The following is a 16,891-nucleotide window of genomic DNA, read 5'->3' as shown; positions in this document are numbered from 1 at the left end:
GGTTTCCAAATTTGGCCAATGTTCAAGCCCTTATGTTTTGATGATGCAAGCCTCAAATGAAAAAATCCCTAACATAAAAGTTGTATATCTTTTCAAGACAATCAAAATGGTTAGTACGATGTCATGATGTTATGATGTTATGTAAACAACAAGCACAAACAAGTCATACAACAATCATTCCTAGGTTTTAAGGCTTGCATGAGTTCCATAGGTAAGTACCCTCCCCACTGAAGTTTGGTTGGTTCAACCTGTCCTAGAATAGTAACCGGGTTCTAGAAGGATCTCAAATCATTGACCTTCCTTTAAGTCCACCTCAGTGCAACACCAAGCAGTTGACCGAAGCTTCCCTAAAGTCCAATCTCAAAGAGTGTAGTATCGAGTCTCAACCAACCCCAGTCGGAACCGAAGTCGGTTATCTCACTACTTTCTAATGGCTAGGATGAGTCAATTAGGGTTCTAAAGATCTGGTTAATGCTTTGATGACACCACGCGGAAGCCAAATTTTTCCTCAAGTAAACGTGAGGAACATCAGGACATCCAAAGTGTCAGATTAACCGTAGCCATCATTTTGACCATTCCAGTATACGCCGGATAGTCGCGATGATCTATTGCTACTTACCTAAGGTACACTAGATCCGGGTGTAGGATCTTTCACTCAAGCATAAAATACCCCAAGCAATCCCTTAAAAGTAAATCAGACAATTTGAATAAGTGATCTTGTTTTTTAAGGTAACCTCTCTTTTTGTATCATCCCCAGCAGAGTCGCCAGTTCTGTCATACGGTGAACTGACTTTGTGTGTTTTGCTTTGGAAAGCAAATGTCGCGGATAGCAAGAGTCGCCACCGACTTTTCTTTTATCCAATGAGGAAAGGTGGAAAAGAACAGGAAAGACCTTAATTAGATTTTGGGTTCGGGAGGTACATTATACAAAGGGAAGGTGTTAGCACCCTTTATATCCATGGTTATCCATGGGCTCTTAATTGCTCGATCACTTATGTTTGTCTGAAAAAGTGTTTGTGAATTGCTTAGAAAATGTTTTGCAAGGAGAATTTAACTTTGTAATGATTCTTGTATGAATGTATACAAAGTGGTTATCTCGTTTAGTTTTGAAAGTTGTTTAGAAAAATATAACTCGGTAATGATTCTAGTATGAATGTATACCAAGTCGTGATTTTCTAGAAGATGTTTTGAAAGGTGTGAGATGTGAAAAATGTTTTAGGTTGTGAGTCAGCAATTAAGGGTTATACCTACCCAAGACCTTTATGGGCCTTTCCTATCCTTATGAGGGTAAAACTGTCCTTACTATTGAGAAGTAAGTAGTCTTATCCTTTGGATGTAAAAGGGTCATCGTAGGGTCATCGATTGGTCATTGAAGGCAACATTTGTAAGGATACCTTAGCATTCGAAGGGACAATCATCATTTAACCGTAGGCTACAACGAAGAGTCATCGAGGGACAAAATCATATATTCGCAGGCAACATCCGAGGGACAATGATTTATTTTATGATGATTTAACCGAAGGGTCTTTGCTAAGTGTATCCCCACATTCGCGGGACATGACCATAATACCAGAGTCGTAGGGTAACAAAGAGGGGTCCAAGATCACATATTCAAAGGCAATATTTTACAATCGATTAGATAGTTATAATCAATTAGGTAATTAGGTCCATATTAATTAAGTAATTAGGAGGAATCTCCACATTAAAATCAATTAAATAAATAGGATGAATCTCTACATTAAAATCAATTAAGTAAATAGGATGAATCTCCACAAGGGTATCCCACAAATAAAGTGGGATACCTAGCAAGCTACCCTCTTCGGGAGTATGTGAGTCCTTACAATATTCAGCAAATAGGTCAGAATACCAAATGGGGGTGCAATCGAGGATTACACCGCAAAGGAAAACACAGCAGTAGGAATGTCAGGCAAAATAACGCATGATTAACATAGAACAGATCAAATAAGCACAGAACAGGACACCCAAAATATTAGCGACTGTCACGTTCACCTCTGCCTCGCCTAGCGAAGGCCTAGCGAATATTCGCTACATGCTCGCTTAGCGATGTGCTAGCGAGCGGCTGCGGGTTTTGAATTTCAGAACAGTATGACCTCAGCCTGCTGCACGCCTTATGGCGTCCAATACACAAATTACATGGTTCAACATTCACAATATTCAGGCACACTTAAATTCACATGCAAAACCTCAAATATGTTTATGAATTCAATTATAATATCACATATGCAAATTAAGAACATAAAGCGGTAATAGTAATGCAAAACCTGTTTGCAATTGAATTGCAACCTTGAATTGGCAAGTCGGATTGAGTTGGGCGGCGGTAACCTCGGTGCAGATGAGTTTCTTTCAGGATTTCCTTTAGGGTTGCGCCGAATTCTCTGGGTTAGCCTCCAGGGTTTATTGTGCCTTCTTTCTATCCCCGGTTTTCCTTCCGTTTTCGTTCTCCCTTCCTGAATGAAGCTCTGCTATTTATAATACTCTTTTTGTGACCTAATGGGCTCAGAATGAAGCCCAGAATTTTCTGATATCCGCAAGCTTCGCTAGGCGAGCGGTATAGCGAAGGGTTCGCTAGGTGAAGGATTTGCTCGCCTAGCGAGCAAGCCAGTTTGGGCCATTTTCTGGATTTGGGCCATCTGTGTGCTGGGCCTTTGTTCTTTTGAGATTAATGCCTTGAAAAATAAGTTGGGGTGCCTTAAAAAATGCCTTGTAATGTTAACGGGCAAATTTTGGGGTATGACAGCTATGGAGAGATTTGTGCAGCATAACAGGTTGAATCAGGTTTTTGAATAGTGGAGCTGAGCACACTTATTTATAGCAAATGACAAGGCAAGCAAGGTGAATTCTCATGTGCATGGAATTTGGACTCTTCATGCATGGGCCTGTACAGGCGCGTGTAAAGCCCAAAAGCTGATGCAAATGGATGCTGAAATGATTTGGAGAAGGTTTGGACGTGTGATTTGCACTCCAATTGCTTGCATATGAAGTTTCACCATGTTATGCATAATTGAACCAAAATCTTCCCTTCTTCGAAACTAACAATTGCCAAATCCAAACATGATCATGTGAGTAATGGTTGGAAAGGTCTTGATGTAAGGAACAATTTTTATGTTGGGCAAAAATCCATTTGAAGTGTGGAAATTGGTGAATTTTGAGTTTAAAGTGTGATGTCCAAAACATGTCAATGCAAGGTTTCCAAATTTGGCCAATATTCAAGCCCTTCTGTTTTGATGATGCAAGTCTCAAATGAAAAAATCCCTAACATAAAAGTTGTATATCTTTTCAAGACAATCAAAATGGACTTAAGTTTTGCATCATTTATATTTTTTATGAAAGAGTTATGGGCACTTGAAGTTGGACTTTTTTGCCTTTTAATGCATTTGGCCTAAAAGGACCTATAATGTCTTGCATTATCACATGAATTTCCTTTGAGATTTTGAAATTTTGTTCAACATAACATTTGAATTATACATATTAAGATTTCCAATGTGTTTGATCCCACCTCAAAATCATAAAATATGAATGAGTTATGTCCTTGGGAAGGTGACCCAAAATTAGGGTTTCAGTCAAAATGACCTATAATGTATTGGAATGACAGATGGCCTTCCAAGCTTCAAATCAATTTTTGATGAACATGAAAGTTGTTCATATTGTCCTTAAGAACATGTTTTCTTTTGGAACCATCTCCATTTGACCAACACATAAAACGTTAGGTCTCAGTACATTTCAAAATAGTCAGATGAATTGACTGATCAACTTCTCAAGTCCATGACTCATATCTTGAGGAATTGATGATTGAGGACACTCAAATAAGTTCAAATATGCATGAAATGAAGAATTAAAGAACTTCCCTTGATTGTATTTGATCATGGGCTGAGGTTGCTTCAAGAGCAAGGCATTATGGTGCACAGATGAATTAGGGTTTCTCTGAGGAACCAACCTCAAACCCCTTGACTTGCTTTGATCAAAATGATGAATTGAGATGCTAGGGAGGCATATTTGATGGATGAGAGCTTTGGAAACCATTACCATGCTTGGTATCATCTTCTCTTGGTCATATCTCTGCACAGAGGATCTCCTAGAAGCTCTTGACTTGGTGATTGCTTAAGCTGCAAATAAAAGATGTTAGTGACATATTTTTGTGCTTTTGGTTAGTAGATAAAAATGAGAAAAGCAATGATATACAATTCAAGCATGCTTGGTGATCTCAAACCACTCACAAGAGGTCCCACCCAAAGGCAAAGGGAACCAAGATGCTAATGATCCTTGAGGCAATGCAAATGCAATGTTATGAAGCCATGAGGGATCTTAGGGGCAAAATTGGGGTCTTACACATCTGTGAAATTATTATCACCTCCTTCTTGTTTGTTGTGTTGCTCGTTGTGATGATGATGCGGATACTCAGGTAGATGAGCATTAGGCACTGCTTGTTGCGAAGGATTTGCGTAGATGTCGACTTCTTTATGTTTATCATTTTGAATTTAGTATTTTGTATTGTGGCTCTGATAGTGTAACATCGGGACGAGTTTATATTATTTGATGTTTTCTGAGATTGTCGACTTATTTGCTTATGTTTAGATTAATTCTTTTGTTTTGATGAAATATGAGATGTTTCAGTTGAGATATTATGGTTTGAATTTTTGCAGCGTTGTTATAAAGTTTTTTAGAAACATGGTATATGAGCGAGATGTGGACACTCTAATGTTGAAATAAGTTGTTATTGCATGTTTTCATTTTAAATATGTGTGATGGGGGTTTAGGATCTTACATAGTAGGTATCAAAGTAGGTCAGTCCATTCGGCCTAGGTATTGAAATAATTTATGCCCTTGTAAACGACATGTGTGTGAACACTGTTGATAGTTACTTCGTTAAACATTGTTTACTTTACTCTTTATGATTAGTTGATTTTTTTGGCTGATTGTGCATAAAGAAATGGCTGGAAGGAATGATTGTGTGATTGTTAATGCTAGCAATGGCTCAAGTGATGGGGCAGGAAAATCAGGCTTTGCAGGCTAATCAGAATCAACATGGTGTAGCTGATGAATTCTGTGGGCTATGGAGGTTTCAGAGGAACAATCCACATACCTTTAAGGGGAGGTATGATCCTCAAGGTGCTTATAGTTGGCTTCATAAAATTGAGAAGATGTTTCGAGCTATGGCTTACACAAATTCCTAAATAATTATGTTCAGGACGAATATGTTGTCATAGAAGAATGCGCATTGGTGGGATAATGCCCGCCATAGGTTGGAAGTTGCCGGTACTGAGATCACCTAGGAGAACTTCAAGTAGTAATTTCTGAAGAAGTACTTTCCAACTGATGTTCGTAGTAAGAAAAAGATTGAGTTCCTTTAGCCTAAGCAGGGAAACCTGACTAAGTTCGAGGAGTTGTCCAGGTTTTTCCTTCACAATAACGAGGTAGGAGTTGAAGGATATAAGTGCGTAAATTTTGAGAGTGGTTACGTGTTAAGATCAGATATTTCATTAGTTACCAAGAGATTCGTTAGTTCTCAGTGTTGGTCAACAAATGTAGGATCTAGGATGAGGATAGTCGTGTCAGGTCTGCTCACTATAAGAGTGTTAGTGAAAAGAAAAGCAGTCATCAGAATCGTGGTAAACCTTATGGAGCTCAAAATTCTAAGGGTAAGCATAAGTACCAATAGAAGACTACATATAGAAAAGGAGCAGGTGGGGAGGTGCTCTGATGATAGTTTGTCATTGCATATATTTAGTCGAAGAATCGGAGCAAAACAAGTGAAAGTCAAGCAAATATGAGGTGGAATGACCAAAGAATGAGGGGAAAATAGCTATGGATGCAAATTGTGGACTTAGTGAAAATTGGAGTGAAAAAGGAGCAAACAAGAGTGAAGCTTCGAAAATAATCACATCCACCGTCGCGCATGCGACAGGGTATTAAAAGTTGCATCGCACGCGCAATGCATGGTATTAAGCACGCGATAGTCACTTTTTTGGGCCTTTTCTGACGTGTTCTGGTCCATTGTGACGCCTTTAAAAGGAATTTTTTTTCACTTTCACAAGGGTTACAAATTTTGGAGTTTAAAGCACGATTTGGAGAGCACAAATGGTGATTTTTAGAGTATTTGAAGCCATTGGAGGTCATCTCTTCAAGGGAATTCTCATGTTATTTTCATCTATCAATTGTGGTACTATTTTCTGAATAATGAGTAGCTAAGCTCCTCTAGGTTAGATTGTGTTATGATGAATCTTATTCAATCTTGTTGGAATGATATGTTGGTTTGACTTTGTATGAATATTTTGAATTATAATCTTATTCAGTTATTTCTTAATCTTAATGCTTTTTATTTGAGATACTATGTTAATCTGATATTGAACACATAGGGATTACTGACCCTTAGCCTATGGGTTGGACCTAAGACAACTGTTTTACTTACGTTGGTTGAATAAGGATAGGAGACCCCAAGTAGTGGCATGAGGAATTAACATTTTGTACATCGCCTAATCATGCTTACGTTGGTGGACTAGGAATAGGAAGCTCTGAGTAGTGATCAGTGAGTTATTTTGTGAGGGATCAGTTATAACAGTTTGCTAATTCACCGTGATATTATAAAGATAAGATCATTCATACAAGGCATCATACATCAACAAGAGAGGATAAGGAGATTCATAGACAATGTAGTCGTCTTAATATTTATGTTTTAAACTCGTAGTTTGTTTTTCGTTCTGAAACCTGACCCCCCTCCCCCTATTTACTATTTTCCTTTACATTGCATAATTGTTGGATTGTTCGAACGCAGTCCCTATGGATTTGATCTTTTATTACTATGACACTATCATGACACTTGCCGATAAGTCATCAAGTTTTTGGCGTCGTTTCCAGAGAGTGTTGATTGCAACAGGGCAACGCTCTGTGCTACGTATTTTATTATTTTTATTTTACATTGTTTTTTGTTTATTGTCTTGTTTATTATAGTACTACTGAGGTATTTTTTTATCTGTGTATGCACAGTTCATGATCGTCATTACTACCAATGGAACCCGAAACTGAAAGAACCGTACATGCTCTCAGAAAAGTCGCTAGATAAGCCGCTATAGACGGAGGAATACCAGAATAAGAATAACTCTCAAGTTCTTCTGACTCTGAAGAAGAAGCCATGGCATCTCTACCACCCATCACTATGGGGGGTTATTGAAACGGACTAATGAAGGACAAGTTTCTAGGGGGTTTATACCTGCATACGCTGTTAATTTTGACATTAAAAATTTTGTGCTTTCAGGTTTAAGAGAAAATTCGTTCAACGGGAACACGATTAGAGACCTATGGACGCATCTTGCACGCTTATATGAAGCAACTTCAATGTGCAAACTTGTTGATGTCACTGAAGACCAGGTTAAATTGAGGTTTTTTGGGTTCTCACTTATTGGAAGGGCGAAAGATTTGTTACTTTGACTTACGAATGGAACAATATGTACTTGGAAGGAATTGGAGGATAAATTCCTTAAGAGATTTTTTACTACCACTCAATTTACCGAACACCGAGCATAAATTGTTAATTTTGAGTAGCAGGAAATTAAGTCACTTTATGACGCTTGGGATAGATTTAAGCTTTTGTTGCACAGATTCCCAAATCATAACATGAATAATATGGAGCAGATGCAAAACTTCATCAAACGTCTCAAGAGTCAAACTTGTATGTTGTTGGATGCCTCCGCGGGAGGTACTATCCACCAAATAACTGAATCACGGGTAAAGAACCTCATTGATAAGATGTGTATGAATGAGTACCATTATAAAAGTGAAAGGTCGATTAATCTTGAAAATAGTGGCACGCCTAAAAGTATGTTACCTTTTGACACTCATACTACTCTTTTAGTTCATATTGAATTATTGAATAAAAAGCTAGCTGAAGGCAGCTTAGATAGAGCTAATGTGAGCCAAGTACAAACACTTAAGTGTGAATTTTATGAAGGTGGACATGCAAATGGAAGGTGTTATTTGGAAGGACCAATTGAGGAGGTCCAATTTGCAAGTTTTCAGAAGAACAACCCTTATTCCAACACCTACATTGGAATGGAAGGATCGTCTGAATTTTCATTGGAGCAACAACCAAAACCAAAGTGGTAACCAAGCTATGCAACAAAACCAACAAGCTTCCAACTTCCAAAGGATGGGTTGATTGGATCAATTCAAGATGTTTATTATGTACCAAATCTTAAGACCAACATCTTGAGTTTGGGACAACTTACAGAAAAAGGTTATTCGATACTTATGAAAGAACGGATACTGCATTTGAAGGACAAGCTGGGACATCTGATTGCTCGTGTCGAAATGGAGAGAAATCGAATGTACAAACTGAATCTGATAAACGTTCGAGAAAAATGTTTACAAGTAAATGTCGAAGACAAAGCGTCACTATGGCATCTACGCTTTGGTCATCTACATCATGCTGGTTTAAAAAGGTTGGCGAAAAAGAACATGGTGCATGGACTACCAGATATGGATTATGAAGGAAAGTTCTGTGAAGAATGTGTGCTTAGCAAACAAACAAGAACTTCATTTCAAAAGAAGGCAGAATATCAAGCTAAGCATATCCTAGAATTGATTCACACCGACATATGTGGGCGAATCACGCCAGAATCTTTCAGTAGCAAAAGATACTTTATTTCCTTTATCGACGATTACTCACGGAAGACATGGGTTTATTTCTTGAAAGAAAAGTCTGAAGCATTCGAGGTGTTCAAAAGGTTCAAAGAAATGGTGGAGAAGGCAACCGACAAACACATTAAAGCAGTTCGATCTGATAGAGGTGGTGAATATACTTCAACAGCCTTTATGAAGTATTGTGAAGAGCAGGGCATAAGGAGATTTCTAACTGCAACATACTTACCTCAACAAAATGGGATGGCTGAAAGGAAGAATCGAACAGTCCTTGACATGGTTCGTTCAATGCTTAAAAGCAGGAACATGCCAAAGGAATTTTTGGCAGAAGTTGTACAATGTGCCATTTATGTTCAGAATCGATGTCCACATTTGAAGTTAGAAGATCAAACACCACAAGAAGCGTGGAGCGGACAGAAGCCAATAGTTTCTCATCTCAAAGTATTTGGTAGTGTGGCTTATGCACACGTACCAGATCAACAAAGAACGAAGCTTGAAGACAAAAGTCAGAAATATATACTCATTGGGTATGATGAGAAAACAAAAGGGTACAAGCTATTCGATCCCATAAGAAAGAAGGTGATAGTGAGTAGAGACGTTCGAATAAACGAAGCAAGTAAGTGGGACTGGAACAGTTCGACAGGAGTTATCGTCGAAGTTGAAGAATCATCTGTCGCTGTACCACCAAACATTTCAACAAAACTTGAAGACTCTGACAATGAAGATGAACCTCCACAACCCAGAATACGAAGTTTGCAAGATCTGTATGATTCGACAAGTGAAGTGCACCTTGTATGTCTCTTGGTAGATGCTGAAAACATCAGTTTTGAAGAAGCAGTACGAGATAAGAAGTGGAAAAGTGCCATGGACGAAGAGATCAGGGCGATTAACCACAACAACACTTGGGAGCTAGTTGAATTGCTAAAAGGTAGTCAACCCATTGGTGTAAAGTGGGTATTCAAGAAAAAGATGAACGCTCAAGGAGAAATAGAACGATACAAAGTGAGACTTGTTGCGAAGGGATACCAACAGAAAGCAGGAGTTGATTATGATGAAGTATTTGCACCTGTTGCAAGAATGGAGACAATTCTATTACTCATATCTCAAGCTGCTCAATTCAAATGGCCAATATTTCAAATGGATGTCAAAATAGCTTTTCTGAATGGTGTACTCGAAGAAGAAGTCTATGTTGAACAACCACTCGGGTACATGAAAGCTGGAGAAGAGAAGAAGGTACTGAAATTGAAGAAAGCGCTATATGGGCTGAAGCAAACACCGCGAGCATGGAGCACACGTATCGACACATATTTCAAAGAGAACGGGTTTGAGCAATGTCCGTACGAACATGCCCTCTATGTGAAGAAAAATGGAAGGAATGTATTACTTGTTTCTCTCTATGTCGATGATCTGATTTTTCTGGGCAGTAATGGTCAGATGATAGAAGAATTCAAAAGCACAATGACACGTGAATTCGAGATGACAGACTTAGGCCTAATGAGTTTCTTGGTCTGGAGGTTCGATAAGAAGAAACAAGAATCTTCATCTCACAAGAAAAATATGCAAAAGAAATCTTGAAAACATATAAGATGGAAAGCTGTAATCTGGCTTCGACGCCAATGGAACCAGGAACAAAGTTGTCGAAATTTGATGGAGGAGAACGTGTCGAAGCAGGCAAATATCGAAGTTGGTAGGAAGTCTTCGCTATCTCACATGTACAAGACCATATATCTCATTAAGTGTAGGCATTGTAAGTCGATTCATGAAGGAGCCAGTTTACACACATTGGAAAGCATTGAAGCGAATTCTGAGGTACATCCAAGGAACAGTGTCACTTGGGATGTTCTACTCGAATTCAGACAAATACAAGTTGGTTGGTTACTCTGACAGTGATTGGTGCGGAGACATAGACGATCGAAAAAGCGCTTTTGGATATGTGTTCTTCATGGGAAATACTGCATTCACTTGGCTTTCTAAAATGCTGCCAATAGTAACACTTTCGACATGTGAAGCAGAATATGTAGCAGCATCCTGGTGCGTTTGTCATGCAATATGGCTCAGAAGATTGATGAATAAAATGGAGCTAAAACAGAAAGGTGCAACAATAATACAAGTTGACAACAGGCCAGCAATTGAGTTAGAGAAGAATCCAGTAAACCATGAAAGGAGAAAACACATTGACGTTCGCTTCCACTTCATTCGAGAACACGTGAAGGAAGGAAATGTCGAATTGAAGCATGTAGCAAGTAAGGATCAAGCAGCGGACATTTTCACAAAACCACTATCAAAAGAAATCTTCGACAGAGGCAAGAAATTGATAGGCATGATGAATAGAAGAAACATTTAAGTTTACAGAGGAGTTTTATTGAATAAACTTTAATTTTATAGTTAATGGGTTTTATTAATAAGTTAGTGGAGAGATTAAGAGTTTATTGTAGTTGGAAGGTCAAGAGATAGTGGCCTATTAATAGTATTTATAAATAATTGTAAGTTTCCGAGTCTATATAAAGACCAAGGATGTACTCTAATCAAACACAGAAGTTACAAAAGATTCGCTTTCTTCTGTCAATTTCTATCTCAAAGTAAAGGAACGTAAAGAAGTTACTACTTAGTCGAGCGTTCTTAAGAAAATTTGAATTCTACGGTTATGAACGAATAAGAGCTACGAAGACACCGACCGCCATGTATCACCTATCGATCAAAGGTATGCAGACATAACTGGTGGTGGAAGAACGCCTCCACCAGATGTACAAAAAGGAGGACTGCATCCATCGACTGCACAGTCAGATGAGGAATAAGCAAAGAAGAAGTATAACATACTACCATTGTGACTTTGTTGAGGAACTAAGTATTCCGTAAAAAAAATCACAATTTCAAAATCAATCTGCTAACTGTGAGATATTATGATCATAAACGGTCTTGTAATCCTCTGCATGATGGCATAAGCCGCTCTTCTGAGGTAGATTCCACACCTTTTGAATAGATTTTTGAGCCTCCTCAGGACGACAGTCCGCCTAAGGAACAACAGTGGTTGTCTCCTGATGTTGTTTCCTTTCTACTTCAAGGGAATACTTAAGTTCAATGATATGAGAAGCCAAATTAGAAGGAGATTCGTGGACTTTAGCACCATCCTGCTGTAAGACCCCAATTTTGACCCTAAGATCCCTCATGGCATCATAACATTACATTTGCATAGCCTCAAGGATAATGAGCATCTTGGTTCCCTTTGCCTTTGGGTGGGACTCCTTGTGATTGGTTTGAGATCACCAAGCATGCTTGAATTATACATCATTGTTTCTCTTACTTTTGTTTACTAAAATAAAAAAATAAAAAAATAAAAATAAAAAAAAAAAAAAAAAAAAAAAAAAAAAAAAAACGAAAAAAATAAAATAAAATAAATAAATAAATAAATAAATAAATAAAATATAACAAAAAACAAAAAAAAAATTAGACTTGGGCCTCTCTCATTTGAGCCCACAGGTCCACAAAAACCAGGTTATAAATTCAGAGTTTCAGTGAAACAAAAAGACATTCCATTCCTATTACCCTGGCAGAAAAAAGAAAGTGAGAGAAGAGCTAATAGAGTTCAGAGTAGCCTCCAAACCCTGAAGAGAGCTCATCTGCACAGAATCACCTCTGCCTCATATAAACCCTCAGATTGCTCTGCAAACCCAACGGTGCAATTCAATTTCATTCGATCTCTCCAATCAGGTTTGCCCTATATCCATCATCTTTATGCCTTCAATTTGAATTTTCTGAATATATGAGGTATTATGGGTGAATTTGATACCCTTTTGATGCATGTGTTTGACAAGAGGTTTAGGCCTCCTACCCTTGGTTGATTTTTGTGAGCTTTTTGTGAATTGAAAGGGCATGATTCATGTGGTTACATTTTGATTTGGGGGCAACCCTTGATTACCCTATTTTTTTTTCTCTAACCTGTTTGTTGAGTTTTTTTTTTGTGAGGGCTCACATGACTCTTGCAGAGATGGCCTGGTGTTCCACTTTATTTGTGGGATACCACCTGGAGGTTTATTCCGATTACCTGTGCTTAATGGCTTGAGATATTTGTTTGTGACTGCTTATTCCAAAGGATGACAGCTACTTGGATCATCAATATGATCTCAAGAGGGGAACTCCTAATGTGGTTTTATTTTCTTTTCCCTTATCTCTTGTATGTTTAGGAATTTAACCCTTCTGTTTTTTCCCCATTCTAACCCAAGGCAAAACTTTTTGTGCAAACAATAACTTTTGTTTTCAACATTAGAAACCTAAGCCTTATGCTTTTGATTTTCAAAACTTATTTTTTATAACACTTATTCTGAATTGAACCTTTTAATCCACTTTAACCATATTTTTGTAAATACTTTTAATTGGTAAATATAACCCATTCAAATACTTTTTGTGGTTTCAATGGCCACCTTCTTAATCAAACCTTTTTTTATAACCATTAGCTATTAGGTTTGAGTTATCCTTGAGGTAGATATAATACTCACTTTTATCCTTAGTGATGGACAATGAGTCTTCCATGCTTATTATAGGGTTAACCCCTCACTAGCATGTTGAAGCTATCCTCACATGGTAGATTTGTGGTTTTAGGTTGAGTTTTCTCCCTTTGATAACAAAAGACCTTAAGGTTTTTGGACCAATCAATTCACCAACTTTTTTTGAATTTGTTTACCCCGAACTACGAGGTTTTGATCCTAATCTTTTTTTAAGATGGTACGTAGGCAATGGGTGCATCCATTCAAACACAAAATGTAAATAAATTTGTATATTCTTTTCTCATCCCTTCAATCATGTTTGCACAAATAAATTTTCACAAAAAAAAAAACCAACAACCTTACAACAAATGTGAAAAAGGCTCCCTAGGAGTACCTAGGATGCTTTGGGTGCCTAACACCTTCCCATTGCATAACCAACCCCCTTACCCAGATCTCTGACATTTTTACTAGTTTTTGATTCGATAAAACTTTTAGGTTTTTGTTTGCTTTCTAACCATTCCTTTGGATAAATAGAAGTGTGGTGGCGACTCGACTTGTATGATTTACCTTGGAGTTAGTCAATATCTCTAATGGTAACGAATACCCCGCTACAGAAAAGTGGCGACTCTGCTGGGGACCTCCTAGTGGGTTTTGCCTACTATTCATATTTGTTGTATTGTATTGTATATTTTTTTTTGTGACATATTTTTGTGCAATTTGGGATTACTGTATTGTATGTAATGATTGAATTGTTTGAATATTAATTCCTTGTATGCTTGGTGATCTTCGTGAGATGAGTTCTATACCCGAACTCGAGTGCACTTAGGATAGGAGAATGGCATAGTCTTGTCGACTTGTGTGGAGTTATTCCTTAGCAAGTTGACTTGCAAGTCCATTCACTTGGTGGAGGTCATGTTGGATCAATAATGTCACACAAGTAAGTTGTGGTTAGACATTACTCTTTCCAATATAGACCTTAGAAGCCAAGGACCTTAGTTTACCAAACCCATCTTGGCCTATTCGTAGGATGTAGTGCGAAAGTCGTTCAAGTGTAAGATTTGATACGATTGTTACGCGATACTACACTCATAAGAGTCTCTCTTGAGAATATTTTTGGAATACGAGTAGTCGTTTCTCCAATAATATCCGAAAGATGGGATGATGACTATGGGAACCTTTTGTAGAACATGTTTGGCAGGTTTAAACCTTAGTACACTCCCTTTGGGTGGTTCTTAACCTAAACTCCATGCTCGTGACTTACAACAAACCCTTGATTCATGGTTAATCCGTTCATGAATCCTTAATATAAATGGAACTTGGGTGTTGATAAGGTGTAAACCATAATCCACCAAAATGGATGGTTGATATTAAGGATAACATGATCCATCCCATGACCTTTATTTGGTGTGCTTTGCTTGATCCTTGAGTGTGATTGTTGCATTCATGCATTCATGCACCCATTTGCATTCATATCATCAAAATAATAAGAAATTTTTCAAGGAACTTAAGGGGTTTATTTGCAAAATTTTCAGACATGGAAAGACAAAGAAGGAATACAAAGAAGTACAGTTTCAGACAACCAGACTTGAAAGAGTTAAGGAATTTGATATCTTATGTATTAGATCCTTTGGGTTTCAAGGCTCGTTTTGGGAAGCTTCTTCCTCTTCTGACTACTCAGGTGGATGAAGGATTGATGAGTGTATTGGTGCAGTTTTACGATCCTTTGTACCATTGCTTCACGTTTCCGGATTTTCAGCTTTTGCCTATACTTGAGGAGTATGCTTATCTTGTGGGTATACCTGTTCTGGATCAGTTGCCGTTCAGTGGCTTGGAAAGGGTTCCCACTTCTCAAGAGATAGCTGACATGTTACACATAGATGAATCTCTGGTTGGTGCTCATATGACTACCAAAGGTGGAATTCAAGGTCTCCCTTCTGAGTTCCTCATTGCTCAAGCTACTATATATGGGAAGGCCATGAGTGAGGATGCCTTTGAAGCCATATTTGTACTTCTCATCTATGGATTGATATTGTTCCCCAACATCGACAAGTTTGTGAATGTGAATACTATTAGGATTTTCTCTACTCTTAATCCCGTTCCGACTCTATTGGGCGATACCTATTTCTCTTTGCATATGAGGAATGCAAAGGGTGGTGGCGCCATTGTGTGTTGTTTGCCTCTGTTGTATAAGTGGTTTATTTCTCACTTACCTCAGACGGTCGCTTTCAAGGAGAACAAGGAATGTCTACGGTGGTCCACGAGACTTATGTCTCTCACTAATGATGATATCTCTTGGTATAACCATGTGTATGATGGTGTGCAGATTATTGACTCTTGTGGCGAATTCTCCAATGTACCTCTTCTTGGTACATGTGGTGGGATTAACTACAATCCTGTTTTGGCACGTCGGCAGCTTGGGTTCCCCTTAAAGGATAAACCCAATAACATTCTGTTAGAGGGTGTATTCTTTCAAGATGGTAAAGATCCCCAAGGCTTGAAAGCTAGGATGGTCCGCGCTTGGCGCAAGATTCATAGGAAAGGAAGGAAAGAGTTGGGTCCTAAGAATTGCATCGCTTTGGAGCCTTACACTGTTTGGGTTAGGAAGAGGGCGTCTGAGTATCTCATGCCTTACGAGTATCCGAGACCTACACCTATGATTATGGTTGGGCCTTCAACCCTCCCTAATCAATGAGTAGAGGAGTTGAGAGACGAAGACCGTTCACGTGCCTGGATCCGTGAACGTGAAGAGTTGCTTCAGCAGATTAAGGAGAAGGATGCGTTGATTGAGTTTCTTGAGCATCAGGTTATTGATGACCCTGATGATGTATGGACTTCTCTACTTCCTCGGTCTTCTAAGTTCTGGAAGAGGAGGTATGATCGACTCGCCAAAGAGAAGGCCGATATGGAGGCAGCCTACGAGAGGGAGGTGAAGAGGCTTCGCGCATCTTATCTTCCGGTATCCCGAGCTTTAGATGATTATTTCTAGGGATCCATAGGACGATTATTTTCCTTTTCTCTTGTATATGATTGACGATGCTGCACTTCTTTTCCCTGACATTATTTGATGAGATATTTCCATATGTGATAAAATGCTTAATATTTCCAAAATTTACAAATAAAACTCTAAAGTTCCTTTGAAATAAAAAACAAATCATATGCATAAGCATTGCATGCATCATATGCATAAGCAGGTTCTGTTTCCGGTCCCTTGCCCTGTGGTCTAACTCTGTGTCCTTCATTTATTTTGAAGATAAGTTGACTTACCGGTACTACACTAGAGCCAACATTTCAAGACTGATGGATAGTTCACTCTCTCAAAGCTATCATATCAAGGATCTCCCATGAGGCAGAGTGGAGTAGTTGTGAAGGCTTTCGATGGGTCTCGTAAGACCGTGATTGGGGAAGTTGATCTCCCAATCAAGATCGGACCAAGTGATTTCCAGATTACCTTCCAGGTTATGGACATTCACCCATCGTATAGTTGTCTCTTAGGCAGACCATGGATTCACGAGGCAGGCGCCGTGACGTCCATCCTACACCAGAAACTGAAATTTGTGAAGAACAAGAAGCTGCTGGTGGTAGGGGGAGAAAGGGCTCTCCTGGTTAGTCATTTGTCTTCCTTCTCTTATATAGATGTTGAGGTTGAAATTGGAACTCCTTTCCAAGCTTTATCTATAGCTGAGCCTATTGAGAAGAGAACTCCTTCATTTGCTTCCTACAAAGATGCAAAGTTGGCCATTGAGCATGGTGCAACCACT

The sequence above is a fragment of the Lathyrus oleraceus genome, chromosome 4 (genome assembly GCF_024323335.1).
Source record: "Lathyrus oleraceus cultivar Zhongwan6 chromosome 4, CAAS_Psat_ZW6_1.0, whole genome shotgun sequence".
Classification (NCBI taxonomy): Eukaryota; Viridiplantae; Streptophyta; class Magnoliopsida; order Fabales; family Fabaceae; genus Lathyrus; species Lathyrus oleraceus.
This window is presented reverse-complemented; position numbering follows the sequence as displayed.